Source organism: Mixophyes fleayi, chromosome 5 (assembly GCF_038048845.1).
Source record: "Mixophyes fleayi isolate aMixFle1 chromosome 5, aMixFle1.hap1, whole genome shotgun sequence".
NCBI classification, from domain to species: domain Eukaryota; kingdom Metazoa; phylum Chordata; class Amphibia; order Anura; family Limnodynastidae; genus Mixophyes; species Mixophyes fleayi.
This window is the reverse complement of record NC_134406.1, coordinates 93,319,030-93,335,013: the sequence shown is the minus strand read 5'-3', so window position 1 is coordinate 93,335,013 and position 15,984 is coordinate 93,319,030. Positions and strand designations below refer to the sequence as shown.

Sequence of the window (15,984 nt, the reverse complement as noted above, 5' to 3'; positions counted from 1 at the left end):
CATCTGCACATATGGCAACCATACTTTCTAGGACATTAAGGGGGGGGGGGGGTGGGCATTCAATTAGCCACGGAGTGTCTCACAGACATTCTGGAGACACTGTTCGGTGGAGATTTTGACAGAAACCCCTGCTTATTCCTCCTTGTGAGCAAAAATGAGCAATGTGTGTGTCGCGATGTCCGCACGTTACATCGCCGGCAATTGAATTCCCCCCATGTGGTATAAACCTTGTTCTGAAGGATTCCCTAAACATAAGGTTTATTAGGGAACTTGACTGGCTTTGAACAGGGGGTTGTATACCATCTGGGCCAGGCGATTCATTTGTCTTAATCTTATTAAAACATGTCTCCATTTCCTCTTCAGTTACATTTCTTGAATTCAGTAGTGCTCTGTTATAATTAGTCCACTTTAGTATTTTATGTAAAAAAGCTTCTTGTGTTTAAAATAAATAATATGAAGTAAATATTTACATAATGGCTCATCTGTTTTATTCCTGCACTACAACAATAAACAAATAACAGGCCTAGGTACCTTCATAAATGTGTTCAGTGACATTACATTAAACGCCATTGCTCGTGAAACAACAGCAATCACAAATGATGAGGCTTCAGCAGAATTACAGATCATATCTCACCTGTGTGTATACAGATATATTTATTTTTATAGGGGAAATGTATCCCATTTATATTCAGAATATATTTTCACTCTATTTTTTAGACTGAAAAGCACATTTCAGCAAAACATCTTGCCTATAATGGCTCTACATACAGAACTTCAGTCTTCTGAATACTCGTATGTTTAACATGGTATGAACTTGCTCAGTGAGGTGAAAGTGAATTATCAGCCTAGACATCAATAAAACAGCTCCCCTAACTGTGACATTGTCATGGGAAATGGTAAAATGCAAATTTGACTTTACAAAGCAATAACCTTTTAACAAAATACCTCCATAACACATGGACATACCTGATTTTGGCCAAGAAAAATATCTGTACACAAGATTTATTGCCTTAGGATCAGTAATTCTTCAATATAACAACTCTTTAAAAAAATGACTAAAATTAATTTACAGTTAACATATTTAGTAGGGAGCACAGTACAATCACAGAGAAAACCACATTTAAGAAATTGTGCGGGTTACATCATACTAGTAAAAATAAATCAAAGCCAAAATAAAAGAAGTAAATAATATCATTGTTACTGTAATCAATGATTTAAAACTGATGGACCTTTATTCTACTAACGTTTTCCTGACACTGGGAGTGCACAAGATTATCCAGGGTAATCACAACAAGCTTCCATTGACCTCCCTGCCTTGAGTTCATTGACCGGCAATTACTGTAATCTGTCATAGGAGAGAACAGCAGCTCCTGCAGCTTCTGTGCCTGCTCTGTGGCTGCCAAAGGCATGTGACCTGCTGCATGCTGAAAGTAGAAAAGCCTCAGGGCTTAAGCTGAAAGGAAAACCATGGGCAAAACACGAACGTCACAAACAGACTTCTCTAAATAATACATTTACCTCTGGATCCCACAAGCAAATCTCTCTTGTCATTCCTGTGACTCACGCATTGAACCGTTCTCCCTGACTGCTTGCAATGGCAGCTAAGTACAACTAAATAATATCACTGCACCATCTCAGCTGGTACGTAAGAATTGAATTATAAAATTGGCCCTAGCTCTGAGTGTATGAGACCTAAATGACCAGCAATGCCAATCTAAATTTGATCGGTATTGGTTAGATTTTGAGAACAGTTGTAGGAAAAAGCAGTATGTGCCTGATCCAGGGAAAGGCTGACAAATTTTAGCCCCGGGGGCAAGACTCGACTCAGCAGCCAATTAGGAACATTTTAAAGGGGAAAAAAAAATGCAGATGGCCCAGTGACCCAGCCCAAGGTAGCCCACTAAGAGATGGCCCAGGGGGCAGATGCTCCCTGCCCAGCCTGCCCCTGGTCTAATCTGATGTGTTTATATTACTGGTCGACTTTGCTAACTGGAAACCATTGGCCCAATTGTGGCATGAATGGGCCTGTCCAATCCATCAACTCCTGTGTGGCCAAATTGGACACAGGTTCAGACATTTGTCTGTGAGGAGGAAGCTTTTAAACAAGGACATATTAACGTAAGTGTGCTACAGGGTTGTTCTGAACAGTAGATTTTACATGCAGATTTTCAACAGGGAGTTATGAGTAGAGGGAGCTTTTAACTCTTTTACTATCAGATTGTTCAGCTTAAAATCAAATTGAACATTCTTCCATAGAAAAATAAGCTACTACAGTATAAACATCCATATCCCCAACATTCTATGTATGAAACTTGGGAAAAGGCCATGTGCCCTGAATGAACATGTCACATTAGGAGTGAGGTCGCTTCAGGTTGTTGATGTCTCGGACCGGACATCCCTCCGCTAAACACACCACCTGAATGTCGCTGGTGCTCGGTTGTGGTGGTGAGCAGATTATACCTCCCAACATTCTGCCAGTCAGGGCAATATATTTAATTGTATTACAAATGCCTATTGATTCAGCGTATGTTAGACTGCATGCTTTAGAGGACATTCCTAATAGATATTTAGGGGCACAGTCCATGGAGCACGAGGTTCCAATGCTCTAAGTAGCTGCAATTACATCTCTATGAGGTGCCAGCAAAAATAAACAAATATTTTAACCTGAAACATCCCACAGAAGAACCTTACGAGAGGCTTCCACAGGACATTGCACTTAAAAGAATCTGCCTTCTTGTATCCTGTGTCAATTATATTATTTAATAAATATTATATATTTTTCTTTTGTGAGTAAGTAGAGGATTGTAACAAAGAGCAGATTACAGTTTCTATTGGACAAAGATTTAATTACGGATGAAAGAAGCAGAGAGGGTTTAGCAAGCACCAGGCTGGCAAGGGCATTTAAATCCTCTCTGAACTGTATTCTGTAAAAGTCATATAGGGAGAAAATATCCCCCTAGTATTAAAATCTGCTATTATACTGCATGGGTTCTCTGCCTTTGCTGGATTCAAATGTGTTTATGTGAATTCCCTGTATTTTTAAAACATTTTTAATTTATGTGTATCTGTGGTACATATTGGCACTTTCTAAATAACATTATAAATATACAATACACAGCTGATGTTAATAAATATATAAACTCCTGTAAATATTATCTGTGTAAACAGTGAGTGTTATCACTTATAAGGGGTGAGCTCTGATGTCTTGGATTCAGGGGTAGCAGTGAGCTGGGCCTTCTTATTGTACCAGCTATAGTTATCAATACAGCGCATACTGCGTATCTCATAGATGGACATGCTCTGTACTACCCGGCGCCTTTGTTACTATGTGTGTTGAGCTCCTCCAATCAGGACTCAGCACATGTTCCTCTAACAGTTATAACTCACAGTAATCTGAGTGGGCATTGGCAACTGACCATAAACAGTAGGAGCTTAGACCAGAGTGACCAGGCAAGCTGTGACTACAGAAGTTTTAGTAAAGCTTGATGGGGGAGCAATTTATGCAGTCAATACTTGAAACATACCAGTATTATGCAAACTAGTTGCCCTCCAGATGTTGTGGAACTACAAGCCCCAGCATGCAGTTAATTTTAATAGGGTTGATTATCAGAGTCATATTTTGTTCTCATATTATGAGGTCTATGCATCACTAAGATGCGGTATAGCTAAATATGCATCGCTGCACATTACAGTGATGCATATTTAGGTACCGCTAAGATGTACCATGCCGGGGCTACTCTGGGAGCTCCGGCGAAGTGACCCCTCTCCTACAATCTGTTTTTCCTGCTTACCGGTAGCTTAGCGCTGCCGGTGACAGAAGGAAGTGCTGTGTGCATGCGCACAGCACTTCAACTGTACCGGATTCTGTGAAGCCAGAGAGGCTTCAGCAGAATCCCAAAGGAAATAACAGGTAACGCCATCCTGACATGGCGTTACCTATCCTTGCAATGTGAAGCTTATCAAAGCTTCATGCAGTGCAGAACATCGCAGTCGCCAATGTAATCTATGGGCACTACGATGATGCACGGTGTCAGCCTAAACGGAGGAGATTTCATAGGCAGTTAATACATAGCAAACTTACTTAAAAGCCATTTTCCACATCTTTTAAGTGAAAATGACCTTGATGCATAGACCCCTATATAAGCTGTGATAATTCACATGACAACCACACAGCAAAACTACGACTATTACATCATGTCTGGTGATACAGACATGTAGATTTACTGTGAAGAAAAAAGGCACCTGACATACCATCCCACAAAAACAGAACAAAAGACATTGCCTGGAACTTCCCTGATAGAGAGAGAACATGTATGCTTCTTTCCCTGTCTAGTTGTATAACTGTGTTGTATAGTTAGTGTGTGCAGGATTATTACAGGAATATGTACCCACAATCCCTTGATGCAGGGTTAATATATCCTATATTTTTTGGTTTCATGTGGTAATATTGGCCCATTACTGATTGAGAGCATATCAATTCCTTAATAACTTAAGAGTTCTTATTGAATCTGTTAAAAATGCAGATACATAATACAATATAATAGAAAATTTTATTTTACATTTAATAATTCAAGCCCAAGTATATATTTCCATACACATTCTGCATGAACTTTCAAGTTACAGTCCTGCCTTCCTGCTAATGTTACATGTAGCCCAAATTTATGTTTAATTGAGTAATATATAACTCTGTGTACTTTGAATTTGCATGTTTGAATTTGCAAGTTGCTAGCTATGACTCTTTATTGCAGCAGTGCCATAAACATATTTTAATTTACTGTTGGTGTAAATTACAATAGTTTAAGTGAAGATGCAAAATTCACAAAATTCACAATTTCTGCATTATGTAGCAAATCTGTTAATAATGAACAATACATATATTTCATCTGTTCTTTTTTAGGAAGCAACATTTTGTGGTCTTCACATATCAAGCAATATAGTAGCACAGATGGAATATCATCATCATCATCATCATCATCATTTATTTATATAGCGCCAACATATTCCGTAGCACTTTACAATTAGGGACAAACATAGTAAACTAATAAACAAACTGGGTAAAACAGACAAAGAGGTGAGAAGGCTTGTAGAACAATGTTTATTTTTTGAATACATAGCTTTCTATAGCCAAGAAGAACTTACTTCAGTCTGCCAATGCTTCAATAAGACAATAACATCATCATAAAAGGTAGAAAAAAGAAAACAAATTAGATTGCTAAATAATTACCTTTAGTAATTTTCACAAGTGGTGTCTCAGATATTAAAGGTTCCCTCATAGTAATTCCCAATATTGTTTTTGATGTTAATGTATTTTTTCTTTTATAATAACAATTATGATACTACACAATTGAGTATAATAAGAGTATGACAGCATGTGAAATATATGTGCTGTACAAGTGCACATAGACCAGAAGAATATGGGTACAGCAGGGAGATAAGAGTATTTGCTTATTGAGGTATATTGCCCAAGGAAGCATGTTGTACTCCCATGTCTTCCCCCTACATCTCTTATGTCAATATCAGACAAGCAATGCCCATCTGTTCAGGTAAAACATAAGTTAATGATTTAGAATAATCACACCCATGCAAACAGTACTCATAAGGAGTATACTTTATTTGTTAAATTGTTACTCTTTTTTAGATATTTATTTTATATTTATATATATATTTTTTCTAAACATAAAATCTATCATTCCATAATAATACCTGCTTTTCAAATGTCCCAAAAAAGGTATTAATCATATAAAATGCAGTTTAATAAATATGTTTTGTTTTAATTTTATCAGGTTAGGTACATGGATAGGCCCTTTAATCTGGAAACCAATTATAAAAAAAGTTCAAAAGCCAAGAAAGAAAATAAGCACATCATTGAATATATTGAAAATGACAGATGTCTTTGATAAATGTAGTTTAATATATCTTAAGCATGGTGCTACAAATGACAATCCTCTGGACAAAGCTAGGTCCAAAGCGTTCTGGGTGATAGATCTCGTACCTATATAAAATATAAAGGCTATAGTGCAGAAGTAAATAAATATAAATAATTGTTAATATATTAATCCATTGTCATGCAATGTATTAATATATTAATGTACAAGTGGTGTGCTCCGAAGTAGTCATGGTCATTTGCAAATGTTCAATAAAGATCTTAAAAATGTTCCCTTTTTAATGAAATAGACTAAGTAATTATGAAAGTTTTTCTGTTCTTCAATAGCCTTACAGACAAGAGACTTGCTGGGCAGTGGAAAAAATGATTTCCCCATGATCTTGCTTCATGTGAAATATCTTCAGGTCTAATAAGCCCTCGGAACCCATCCATGTATATTTGTAAATGGTACTGCTAAATATTTTATATGAGACAATTAGTATTTGGGTTTATTGGGCCTTAAATCTGTCTCTCCCTTCAACAACAGGCATCCTGGAAAACAATAGGCAAATAAAATAAATATTTCATAATCTCTTTGGACTAGAGCACGAAAAACGATGACATGAAACCTCAGTTTTAGTTTTGATATGTTATTTGTTAAAAAGAAGAGAAGATTTAATAGATTCTAACCACATATGATGAGGTTTGTTAATGTTATTCCCAGCAGAAAAATTGGTGCTGAAGCAATTCTCTTCTAAAGTTTTAGGTTATTTATTTATATATTTTTTAGCTAAGAGTATACATACAGAAACCACTCAATAAACAAAACTTTTAAAACTAGTAATAACACCAGACCAAGACTCCAGGAAGTTTGTAGCAACAGTATTTCAACATTTCAGAAGTTAGGTAATAATAAAAGATTGCTTGAAAAGTAGTTACAAATAAATTATTGTAAAAGCTTATCAGTTTGGACGTCAATTTAAGCAGTTCACTTTTTTTTCTTTTTTTTTTAATCTGTAGGCGGATGACTATTGGACATTAATATATATCAAAGCCTGTGAATAAGGCTGGGTACACACTACAGACGATTTTCAGGCCAATCACACGATAAACGACGTTCAGCCACATTTTGCATTAGTGTGTACGCAGCAAAGATGAGCGATTTTCGCTGCAAAGCACATCGTATTCTTTCATTTGATTTCTAAACTGAACTAAAAATCTTGTTCAACGATGGAACGATGTTGTGCCGATCTGCAGTGTGTATGCACTGAGGACCAGCAGTGCCCATAGATCTCTATGGAGTGTGCAGAGTAACCATCTTTTCAGCCGAAGATTATGCCAGATGTAGTGCACAGATCTGAAGGTAAATCTTGTAAAATGTGTTTCGTGTGTACACATGAATCAGGATGCTGATCGGGACTTTTACTCAGTCATTGGTAAAATCGTCAAGGATATCGCATCTGGATAATTTTTGTATAGTGTGTACCCAGTCTTGCTGAGCTCAATTATATACAAGTACCTGACATAACACAAGTGCTTATTCTTCTAGCTTAATCTGCTCAGCATTCTAGAGGAGGCAGAATGCTGCATTGGAGCCTCACATGATGAGTCTCCACAGGATGTTAGGGCACTAAAACATTGCTTTTTTTTTGCCTGAACTTCATAGTGGTGCAAGCCAAAATAAGTAGCATTTTATTTGCGCACAGGAACCTATCACGTGAGGCTTCAATGGGTCTTTGCACTTAATTGAATCTCCCCATATTTGTCACATCCTTCTGTAGTGATTTTCCAAAACTGTTTGGAATGGAAGCAGGAGCAGGGGGCATAGTCTTTAAATATGAATAACTGTCTTGCAGTCTTGTAGATAACATAAATTCTTTGTACAAATTTGAGCATTCGTACATAAGGCCATTGCCAAAGCTGTCACAGCAAACTGACATGCTATGCATTATCATTCCATCTTTTTGTCCTATATCACCACTATATAAGACACTGCTCAAGTGCTGTTAGATACAGCCATTTTTGATAGTGAATAAATATTTAATCACATTTTATCGTTTGAACAGTGTGGTTTGTCCATAAACTTCAGAATATGTTTTTGCAATCAGTTATCTTTAGCCATAAAAATAGTTAAGACATTATTTTTGTAAAAATACAAAAAGAACCTGCTCTCAAAATAAATATAAATACATTATATTTATATTTCATTATATAAGTAAACCACAGTAAATGTTTGCTCTGGCCACTTACTTCACACTTTGTAACGAGTGAGGTCTACTAGACTAGCCTCAAATTTCAGGTACTTTCACAAACAAAATGAAAAAGAGGAACAAGGCTGCCAGAAAATGAGTTGTTTCTACTTGTCTAACTTGTAACAGCGATAAAACAACAAACAATGATCTATGTTATAATAAATTATTATATAATTATAAAAATAAAATTACCCTAAGTCAATGGAGATGCTGTTTTAGATTGATGTAATTACCGTTAGTATGGTAATTTCAATGCTGACTTTTGCTCGCAGCTCTGAGAGCCACAAGCAGAAATCCACGATAAAGTTACCATACTATCTGTAACAGTACATAAATGGTAAATAGGGGAAGTTCAACCCAGGAGCCCCCCCCCTACCCCTTGCTGCCTAATTATGGATTGCTTCACTACCTGCTTATTTCCACTGAAGCTCAAAACCAAGTAATACCATCTGCCAAGTCCACTTCAATAGAGTGGGTGCTAGCTCTCAGCTCCCAGTACTAGGGGAGGGAAACTGATGGGGTGTGAGGGTGGATTAAGACCTTTTAATCCACAAAACATGACCTGAAGAGGTTTGTAATCAGTATTTACATTACATAGAATCCACAGAGACTAATCCAGCTGTTATCTTTGTTGTTACATTATGATACAATTATACTTATTGTTATTAACATGCAACTGTGTTTCTAGTGCTCTTAAGTGCAGGTATGTTCAATATTGTGGAAATATGCTCACATATTGTAAGGTAAACTAGTGTTATACAGCTCAATGTTTAAGTCTTGTTGGTGAGTTGAATGAATGGGTGAAGCTTTCTGAAAGTGTTCCACAGAGGGTATAACTAGATACAAATCAGTTGGGTGTCATGTGGAAAGCATGTTTAAGTGCTAAATTCATGTAGAAAGATATAACCTTATAGACGTCACCTTCTTGGGAAGGTCAAAGCAAAATCTGGTGTCCATATGTGTCATTCTCCACTAACAATATCAGAACATTAATAAGACATTTCTCCTACAACACCTACACTTGTGACAGCTTCAGCTAGTTATAGTGACACACAAATGTATCCCCACTGGGCGGGCATCACAGTAGTATGATAACAATACAGGAACCTATAACCAAACAGTGGGTAAGAGGACTGTGCTTACTGGACTTACGGTGTAAGCAAGATATGGGGAGTTGAACATAAGGCGCAGATACATATATTGGATAGTGGACCAGCTACATTATATATCAATAAATATATGTACACATCTATTATCAGCCCATACAAGATGTGCTTGTAATTAGTTTGCCCTTTGTTTTATAAAATAAATCCCTTGTAATATTTTAGGCTGGGCCCCACTTCTGGCCAGTCCCCAGCCATTAGATCAAAGGAAGAAATGAATCCCATCAAGATCAAAGACTCAAACATATGCAGCAAAAGGTGAAACTAACAATCCCTGTTTGAGAACATGCACCGAATAAACATTTTACATCCTGAAATGTCTAATTGCTCTTTAAGTGGGTGTAATTTGCTTACTCTGCCTTGCTAAAGCTAGTGCCCTTAATAACAGCCTAAAACACTAGAGGTGTTCAATTGAGGGTGGCTTTATATAGAGGATTAAATAAATAATTATAATGAGGATGGCATTAATAATATAATTTACGCATTTCAACTTACTTTTGTGCAGAAAACGTAATAATTAGCAAATGAGGGAGGTGTTACAATTGAGGGTGATACATAGAGGGAGCACAAAAATAAAATCCGATCATCATCATCATTATCATCTATTTATATAGCACCACTAATTCCACAGCGCTGTACAGAGAACTCACTGACATCATTCCCTGCCCTATTGGAGCTTACAGTCTAAATTCCCTAACACAGAGAGAGAGAGAGAGAGAGAGAGAGAGAGAGAGAGAGAGAGAGTGAGTGAGACACTAGGGTCAATTGCTTTCTTATGTGTTGGATGACAGTTCTATAGGCTGTTAACTCCCAAATCAGGTGCAATATCATATGTGCCATTTAGTCCCGATTTTCTTAACAAAGTTCTGATTTTCAGCACTAAAAAGTGAGGTGATCAGCGACAAAAGGGGTGTAGCCTGTAGCCTTAACCGAAACAATATGAGTGGATCGGGGTATGGTTTGGTAGATCAAATTAGTCTCTGTTTTATAATCAAGAATATTTAGAGGTATGCAATAACATCTAGGAGCTAAAACACTAACTGGTTAACAGGGTGATGCTCTTCTATGTTTAGAAGAATGTTTTTTTGACCGGTAGAGGAGTTTATCCATACAAGTTTATACAGTAGGCATCAAAGGAGGACAGTTCAGAGGAGAAGAAGGACAGGGAACTGGTGCCACTATCTATCATACTCCGCTAGCTAAAAAGATTTACTATTTCAAATATAATAAGCCTTTGCTGTGGCGCAGCAAAGAGAAGCTTCCTACTTAATGCCATCCTGGGAAATTCTGGATTGCGAAGCACACTTATACCAGACTGGTTAGATAAGCTACTATTTATCAAGACCATGAAGCAAAATCATTGTGGTATGTTTAGTTTAACTCATTTATAAAATTACATTAATAATCAGTAATTTATTGTGACCAGAAGTCCAGGTGTATCCTGACATTTCAGAAAAAAAATCAATTAAACAAATCATTGTAATCACTGTTTCCAAACTGTCTTCAAGCCATTGGTTTTTAATAAAACAAGTGGGACATATTGTTTACACCATCTCCAGCTTAATATACAGAAACAGAGCAACAGCCCTATGTAACAGGAAATTGGGTGATTTTTATTAGTAGATTAATTGAACTCCTGACTCTGGGAGTACTTCATAAGGAATTCACCTCCATAACAACCTTACTAATCCTGTTGTGTGGAATTCGTTCTAATCAAGTCTGAGTGGTGGGAAGAAAAAAGACAATCACATTCAATTAATAAGGGGAAGGATTAAGTTGTGCCAAAACTATCCCAAAGACCAAATGGTCCTCAGCACACGAATATGCAAATACAGCTAACAGCAAAATGTGTAAATTATTGTAAGCAAGTAACGCCTTTCAAGGACTGTGAACATGGTCATTCATCTGCTAGTGAAATGTAGAATACGACCCATTAAGAACTTCCGCTGGGGTCTACGCTGCCAAATAACAGGCCAGTAATGTTGGAAGACTAGATATAAAAGAGTTTCTTAAGAGTATTTCAAGGACATACTGTATTCAGCAGTTTAGGTCAGGGATAAAAAAAATTGCCGCAAAACGTATTTTTGAAATCCCTATAGAAAGCTATGCATGTCTGCAGTTTTTCAAGATTTCGATATTTTCAAGCTCATAATACAAATATATCACTCTTGGGAAGGAAACTATTCTGCTCACTGATTTTGTTTAAGCATAGCTGTAAAAATAGCAGATAATATTGGGCAACTCAGCACTCAACTAGGGCATAACAACAAGAAAGCAAATCCCAGTAGTTCTTGACTCAGCACCAATATACTGTATAAACTAACACATTTCTGACTTGGACTGAAATATTATTCTTGAGAAATTATGGTTCGTTTGGTTTCTTGTATGTACTATTTTTTATCATGTCAACATTTGCAAACTCCCTTACTTGTGCACTGCCAACATTGATGCAATTACCATTAGGCATTCTAATGACTTAGCTAAAATAAAACTGAACAGTTGATGCAGTATCGGTGCTGACTAACCTTCCTTTAAAAAATAACTTAAAGCAGTGCTTGTCCGAGTACTTGCAAAAAGAGGGCCATATAGATTGGCCAATTGCTCAGTATTTCTGCTAATATTGCAATGTGCAGGGCCCACACTGCAGCTTCACAGCCTTCACATGTTAACTGTTTAATGCAAAAGAGTAGAAATAAGAACTGTTTTGCATTTTACTTTGCTGGGATGTATGGGATATATGTAAGTAACTTTTATAGTCTGAGCTCTGTTCTCTGTAGCTGTTATACTGTATATCGTTCTGTTTCCATGTTATATGAAAAATTGAAGAAAGAACATATACAAATTTCCCAAAACAGCACTCTTTCAATCAATAAATTTCTTAAAGATTGACAGTATGTTTAATCAGCCTGAGAATTGCCATTGTACATTTAACTAACAGCACTGGAACTGTCTTCAAAGGGTTTCTAGAGCAGCCTTGCAGATTATAGAAGGCTTTTCTCCTCCTCTGCAAGCAAACAAGGCTAGCCATTGTTCTGTAGCCTGATTCCACAGATTCCAAGCAGGAGAAGAGGAACGGTCAGTCACTGACTATCCAACTGGAGCCTCTTGCTGTCATAAAGTGCTAACAATACTCCAAATCATACAGTATTGTTTGGTAGCAGCAAAATTATTATTAGCTCACAATGGATAAAATGTTCTTACCACTCAGTGACACGAGGATAGCTAAACTTCTTCTAGTCTAGGTTTCAAACTATTAATGTAAATTCAAATTCAGTAATTCAAGGTATTACTTGAAGTGCAAGCAAACCTATAATCATCATCACCATTTATTTATATAGCGCCACTGATTCCGCAGCGCTGTACAGAGAACTCATTCACATCAGTCCCTGCCCCATTGGAGCTTACAGTCTAAACACCCTAACATACACACACACAGACACAGATAGAGAGGGAGAGAGAGACTAGGGTCAATTTTGATAGCAACCAATTAACCTACCAGTATGTTTTTTGGAGTGTGGGAGGAAACCGGAGCACCCGGAGGAAACCCACGAAACACGGAGAGAACATACAAACTCCACACAGATAAGGTCATGGTCGGGAATTGAACTCATGACTCCAGTGCTGTGAGGCAGAAGTGCTAACCACTTAGCCACCGTGCTGCCCGTATAATATGTATAATACACACTCAGTTATGGGTTGTTTTATATGGAAAACCCATAGTGCTGAATGTTCTGAAAACCAGAAAGCAAAAAAAAATAATACCAGGGCAGTAAGGGGATGACAGAGGCAGAGTTGGGAAAGTTTTGGGGTCACTTGAAAAATAATTTACTATAATTTAATATGTTTCTACATATGGTTCTCACGGTTATGAAATAACCTATTACTAGGAAACCAGTAAGTCCCAAGTGTTCCAGAAATTAGATCCCATAACTGCATTGTTAAATAAATCTAAAGATGAATAAGTAAACACATTTATTTTCCTACCATTCAGGTGCATGTAGATGTTTTGATTGCAGGATTATAGATAATCCACATTATTTCAGTAAAAGAAACCACGTCAGTCTCAGCCAATGAGCTGTCTGTGGCTGCTAGGAAGCCAATGGCTTGTAAGAAGGGGTTTTGATTTTGAAATCACCTATTTACAGAAATAATTTTCTGCTTGACTTGTAATGCCGGCCACAAAATACTGGGCAATGCTAGTCTAGGTCAGCAAAATGGTTTCTTTCTATAATGTTACAGTTTCTCCTCCATAATATTAACTATGGGATAAATATATTAAATGAACAAGTGATAATTCTTGACAATACACAAAGACACACTTTCATGAGAGAGACACAAGTAGGAGAGATTTCCAGGGAGGATAATGAAGAATTGTCCAAACTGCACCTTTTTATGATTTTATGCTCCTTACAACATCCATTGTTAAATATAATAGTTCATTTGTTGCATAAGCTTTAATTTTAGAAATCCACCCTTGGCCACAAGCACAAAAAATGTATGTAAGAGGCTTGAAGACATTGCAAAACTGTCTCCAGAGCAAGCAGGAAAAAGCTTATAGGATGAATTGCACACTGCTTGTTTACTGAATTAGATTTGAGTGTTAAATTTCAGGTCACTCATAGGTTGCAGGTCTTACATTACAGTCTAGAATATAGTACAAGTGATTTAGGAAAATCCATGTCCTACAAACCCTATACTGCTAAAGTTTAAAGTATCACATTTAAGATTAAAGTGGACCTGTCACCAGGTCATATGATGTTATTATTCCCTGTTACATAGCTCCATCTGTGCATAATCTGGTAAGAGGATGGAAAAACAGGGTTCTGTTGGAACCTGTTCACTCAGTAGAAAGCATTTTGTTTAGTGTATTATGCTCTCTCCTAGGCAAGCTTCATACAGCTCACAGAGCAGAAGAGCTCTTAGGTGCAGATGAAGCAGGGCCAGGAGCAACCATAGCGCAGTCTGGCGGTTTCAGTTACTTTCAGAGTAGACAGCTCGCGTAGGAGACAGCATAGTAAAAACCACAGTGCTTTCAACAAAATGCTATGCTATCATAGGGCCTAGTGACAGTTCTGTCACCAGATTTATACTATAACCTGTGTTACCACTGGCGTTAAAATTATATATTCACTATATATGCATTTTTAATACAGGTTAAACACATGTAAACCAATATGAAAAATACAAATCATTGTTCCAAATGAGCCCACTCATACTTATGTTTCTACTTGCATTGTGCTGCACTATTTTTTAATTCTTCATGTCCCATCTTAGTGCATCTGACATGCGTCAATGCAGTCGAAAACTAACATTAATCTCTAATATCAAATGAGTACACAGTTGTAATGTGGTTTATATGCAACTTTTACTTACATTTTGAGCATGCATTAAAACATTAGTGTATATTTACCGTTAGCATGAAATAGTAGCAGCCAGCAGTCCATAGGATGACATAAATCTGCTTTGGATTTACTAGTCTGTACTTGCTCTATAACTGCAAATCAGTTCATCAGCATGCTCATACTACTATGTTAAATGAACTTCTGTGATCATGAAAGAATCTAGACAGGCTAATCTTTGTTGAACTCTATACCTGCAACAACCATGAATGATCATATATAACAATATCCATTAAATTCCTTTGTTTCATATAATGTAGCAAGCAGTCTGCAGTCTGATCACTAATTTTTTCACATAGCACTGTTATGTTTCTATCTCATCTCGGTGATTGTAGCATGCTAGCAAAAGCGAAAGTCAAAATCATTGCCTGGTTTGAGTTGGGTATTAAAAAGTTGTGCAACATAACAGCTAAAGCAATGTGCAAATATTATTTCTGCCTTATTATATGGAAGCAAAAAAATATATTTTAGGCCATTTTCAGAACTCACAAATTCACACATCTGGAATTTATAGTGACTAAACTGCTAATTAATGTCTTAGTAGAAGTGCATATCTATCCACATATAAACACATACATGTCTGCAATTTACAAACACTGATACAGTGTGGCCTTTTTTGTATGTTATACAAGTTCTAACTGTAAACCTTCTGTAATGTTATTGGTGTCTACTGTTTATAATATTGGCTATATCTAACTTGTTGTCAGGTGTCTCATCAAAGCCTTTAATGTCATCTGCATTACTCTGATAAGATCAGCTCAGTTTCACGTTCATGTTGTTATTTTATTTTGTTCTGTTTATTATGTTTATTACTAAGTTACAGAAAAAGAGAATGACTAACTTGCCTTTCTTCAAAGTTCCTATAGTAGCTGTCATGAGACATATGTTCTAGAATTGCTAGATAGCAATACCCCACCTCAAAATGAGATGTCTGATGATATGTTTTCTAAGGAGATAAAGTGTTACATAACTAAAGACTTTCAATGAAATAAACATTGGTACCCCAAGAAACATGGTATATTCTATAACTAAGTGCATGCAGAGTTGTATTAATTAGGAGGTTATATGAAACTGCAGCTTCTGAAGTATCACATTCTATTAACAAGAAGCAATGTCAGGTACAACTATGGCTTAAGGAACATAACTTGATAGAAATGTATTTTCATATACTGATGTTATTATTTTGTCTGCATATGAGTACATAGGCATTAATGGTAACATTTCTATTATGCATCCTGAATAGCTAGAAAAACTTTAGATAACTTAGGGTTACAACATAATAATACATATATGTATTTGTACATTCA

At 36.6% G+C, this 15,984-nt stretch overlaps 1 protein-coding gene across 1 annotated transcript in view; it reads right to left on the bottom strand.

The window, feature by feature from the left end:
- The window catches only part of EEPD1 (endonuclease/exonuclease/phosphatase family domain containing 1), a 105,814-nt gene that overhangs the window by 88,119 nt on the left and 1,711 nt on the right, over positions 1-15,984 (bottom strand). The gene's annotated exons all lie outside the window — the stretch shown is intronic.